We start from the raw sequence: 4,399 nt of genomic DNA, 5'->3' as shown, positions 1-4,399 counted from the left end.
TCCTTAGATATCAGGTAAGGATTAATCTAAGTCTAAGTGAGATTTGGAAATCTTTTTGGTCAGTTTTGGCATCAAAAAGGCACCAGCTAATTAATAGTTGTGATAGAAATTAAGGAATAAATCCAGATGGAAGAAATAAATGATAATAATAACTAAATTATACCAGAAACTGTTCTAGGGAACCATATTTGGTTACTAAAGAACTAGTTATCAAGTAGGCTTATTCCTCATTGCCTTTGGTATTCTAAATCACTTAGGCTAGTTCTGAATCTCTGTGAGATAAGTTTTATCTCATTCTCTGTTGTTCTTTCATATCTGGTCTTCTTTGCTTTCTAAAAATCTCAGTCTTTCACTATTTCTCTACTAATAATTATTTATACTAAGTCCACCGATGCAGACCTCAGAGGATGCTAAAATCAGAGTCCAAAAGCTCATGAGTCAATGTAGCAACATGGAAAAGGATGACATATTTATTGCTACCTCAAATTTTCTGAAATGCTACAATGTCATCATTTGAGTCAAATTTCCATTGTTTGTCTACAGTGTCATTAAGTGCACATAAATACAAATATGAGCTTGGTGCTGGTGGCTCACGCCTGTCATCCTAGCTACTCAGGAGGTTGAGACCAGAGGACTGTGGTGCAAAGCTAGCCTGGTCAGGAAAGTACATGAGACACTGATCTTCAATTAGCTACTAGAAACCCGGAAGTGGTGCTGTAACTAAAGTGGCAGAGCACCCAACTTGATCTGAAGAGATGAGGGACAGTGCCCAGGATCAGAGTTCAATCCCCACGACCAACAAAAATGTGAAATATACTTTAAGTTTCCCCAAAAGGAACTAAGAATTCAATAGTAATCTTCTCAAGCAGAAAAAATTTTTCCAATATGACTCAGTGCACCTACTTTTGCTGAGTTAATACTTAAGTTATGGCTTCTTTGCTGCACATATTCTCTTTTTTAAAAATTGTCAAATATTACCTTTATAATAAACTTCATCTAATATTTCTTGGTTCAAAAGAGAAGTCCATACAGTTGATGTCACTTAGGTTTCTTACTATCTCAGTTCAAAGTCAACCCAGGCAGGAGAATCTGTCAAATTCTTATCTCTAATTAAACACCAAAAAATCCAGAAGTGGACTTTTGGCTCAAGCAGTAGTGTACTAGCTTTGGGGGCAGGTGGGCAGGAAAGACAATTGTTCAGGGACAGGGTCCAGGCTCTGAGTTCAAGCCCCAGAATCAGCACAAACTAAAGAAACAAACAAGCAAACAAAAGAAACCCACATATTTCTTTGGGCCCATCCTTGAAGCACTGCTTTGAAAAGAGACTCCTTTTGCTGATCATACTCACTGGATCCTGCTTTTTGGAATCCATATTGATATGGAGAACTCAGGACCAGAATAAAGGAATGGATATGTGACTTTTGCATCAAGACAATCATCTCAGGAGTTAAATATCCATGCATAAGACATTTTAAGTCCTCCATGTCTTTGTTTCTTTGTAGTAGTACATTGTAAAACAACGTTATTTCCTTTTTTTTCTATGCTTGCCTTCAAATGGCATATTGTTTCCTTTTGTAATACTCTCAACTAGAAGCTTACAGAAAAGTTTTATGACTAAAGTGCACACTCGAAAAAGTTAGGGACAGAGTTTCCTTCAAGCCTTGGATTATTTTCTTGTACAGTAAAAACGAGAGCGCAAATTAACTTGAACTTTGTCATTTCTCTATGTTCAATTTCTCTCCTGGATTGTTTCTACTTCCTGTAAAGCTTCCTTCCACTTACTTCCAGTAACAATCTACGGTATTACTCCAGGCAAAATGAATGATTTCTGGCTTCATTGAAATAACACAAAGACATCTTTGGACACAAGGTAACACGTGTTTCAGAGACAACTTAGTAATGAGAAAATATGGAATTTACATGGCTTATAAAACATTATCCATGTACATATGGCCGTATAAAACAATGCGAACTGAAATGAATCCCCAAATACGGACACAACTTGTTTTTTCTTTCTTAGTATTGTTTCTAATGCACCTATCATTTATTATGTGATTTTTTCTGTTTCGCTTCTATTTTCTTCCTCCATGGTAGAACCCATTTCCACTGTATTTGAGGTCAGTGAGCTGCAACTTGCATATACATTTTTCTTTTTTTTTTTTTAATTTAATTTTATTTTATTTGAGAACATACCGTACAGAGGGGTTACATTACATGGGCAGGATAATGCATACATTTCTTACCAAGCATTGCAGCCTCCTCCTTTGTTTACCCTTCACCTCCCTTCACAGCCTCCCCCCTCCCCACTACCCAATCATACCCCCTCCACACCGACATTGTAAAGCTGGTTTTGACATGACATTTTGTACTTCTCATTGTTGCAACAGGTCCACCTGAATCCTTAAACGACTTGTTTATCCCCGTCTCCTCCACATGTTATACTGATATCAAATATAGTGAAAGCGGGGGTTACACTGTGGGGGAGGGACATACAAAGCAACAAAGAAATAATCTTATAAATGCTTTAGAAACACATGCATGAAAGAAACAAAAACCTTAAAATACATATTTGAGGGTTCGTTTTCCTAACATCACATTATCTGACTTTTTCCGCTTGACTCATACCTATACTAGATATTGCAAATAAGGGAAACCATGGGACCTATGTTTCTTTGGGCCTGGCTTACTTCACTTAATATAATTTTTTCCAAGCCTTTCCATTTCCTAACAAATGGGGAAATGTCATTCTTTCTGATGGAGGCATAGAATTCCATTGTGTATATATACCACATTTTCTTGATCCATTCATCTACTGAGGGGCATCTGGGTTGGTTCCATATCTTAGCTATGGTAAATAATGCTGCAATAAACATAGTTGTGCTGGTAGCTTTAGTGCGGTCTTTTTTGTAAACATTAGGGTAAATGCCCAAAAGTGGGATTGCTGGGTCGTAGGGGAGTTCTATGTGAAGTCTTTTGAGGAACCTCCATACTGCTTTCCAAAGTGGCTGAACAAGTTTACATTCCCACCAACAATGAAGTAAGGTTCCTTTCTGTCCACATCCCCTCCAGCATCTGTTGTTGTTAGAGTTCTTGATTTTTGCTGTTCTAACTGGAGTGAGGTGATATCTCAATGTTGTTTTGATTTGCATTTCTTTTATGGCTAGGGATGTTGAACATTTTTTCATGTGTCTATTGGCCATCCTTCTTTCTTCTTCAGAGAAGCTTCTCTTTAAGTCTTTCGCCCACTTACTTATTGGGCAGTTGTTTCTTTGAGGATTTGTTGTTGGGTGGTTTAATTTTTTGAGTTCCAATTATATTTTAGATATGAGCCCCTTGTCCGTTGTACGGCTAGTAAAGATCTTCTCCCAATCCGTGGGCTTTCTATTGATCTTGCTAGCTATGTCATTTGCCCTGCAGAAGCTCTGCAACCTTACGCAATCCCATTTGTCCAATCTTTCTTTGATTTGTTGTGCTTCCGGGTCTCTATTCAGAAAATTTCGGCCTGAGCCAAGGAGACCCAGGGTTTCTCCTATTCCATCCTGTAATGTTTTCAGAGTGTCTGCTTTGAGTTCAAGGTCTTTGATCCATTTGGAGTTGATTCTGGTGCAGGGTGATATATAAGGATCTAGCTTTAGTTTTCTACATGTAGTTAACCAGTTTTGCCAGCACCATTTACTGAAGAGGCTATCTGTCTTCCATTCTATTGTTTTAGCTTCCTTATCGAAGATTAGATGGCTGTAGGTCTGTAGGTTCATTTCTGGGTTTTCAATTCTATTCCATTGGTCCTGAGGTCTGTTCTTATGCCAATACCAAGCTGTTTTGATTACTATGGCTTTATAGTAGAGTTTGAAATTTGGTATTGATATTCCTCCAGCAGTGTTCTTTCCGTTGAGGAGCGTTTTTGCTATTCGGGGTCTTTTATTGTTCCATATGAATTTTTGGATTGCCTCTTCTATTTCCTTGAAGAATGAGGGTGGAATTTTGATAGGTATTGCGTTGAATTTGTAGATAGCCTTGGGAAGTATTGCCATTTTCACGATGTTAATCTTTCCAATCAAGGAGCATGGGAGGTTTTGCCATTTTCTAAGTTCTGTGTTAATTTCCTTTTTCCAGATTTTAAAGTATTCATCATAGAGGTCCTTCACTTCTTTAGTTAAGTTAATTCCTAGGTATTTTTTTTTTGTGGGGCTATAACAAATGGAGTTGCTTTCCTAATTTCAGCCACACTTTTCTCATTGTTGGCATCCAGAAAAGCCATTGATTTTGGGGGGTTAATTTTATAACCTGCTACTTTGCCAAAGTTTTGAATCAGCTTGAGTAATTTGGGAGTGGAGTCTATGGGATTCTTTAAATACAAGATCATGTCATCTGCAAAGAGGGAGAGTTTTATTTCTTCTTT

The sequence above is a fragment of the Dipodomys spectabilis genome, unplaced genomic scaffold (assembly GCF_019054845.1).
Source record: "Dipodomys spectabilis isolate Male_0828 unplaced genomic scaffold, ASM1905484v1 ptg000224l, whole genome shotgun sequence".
Lineage (NCBI taxonomy): Eukaryota > Metazoa > Chordata > Mammalia > Rodentia > Heteromyidae > Dipodomys > Dipodomys spectabilis.
This window is presented reverse-complemented; position numbering follows the sequence as displayed.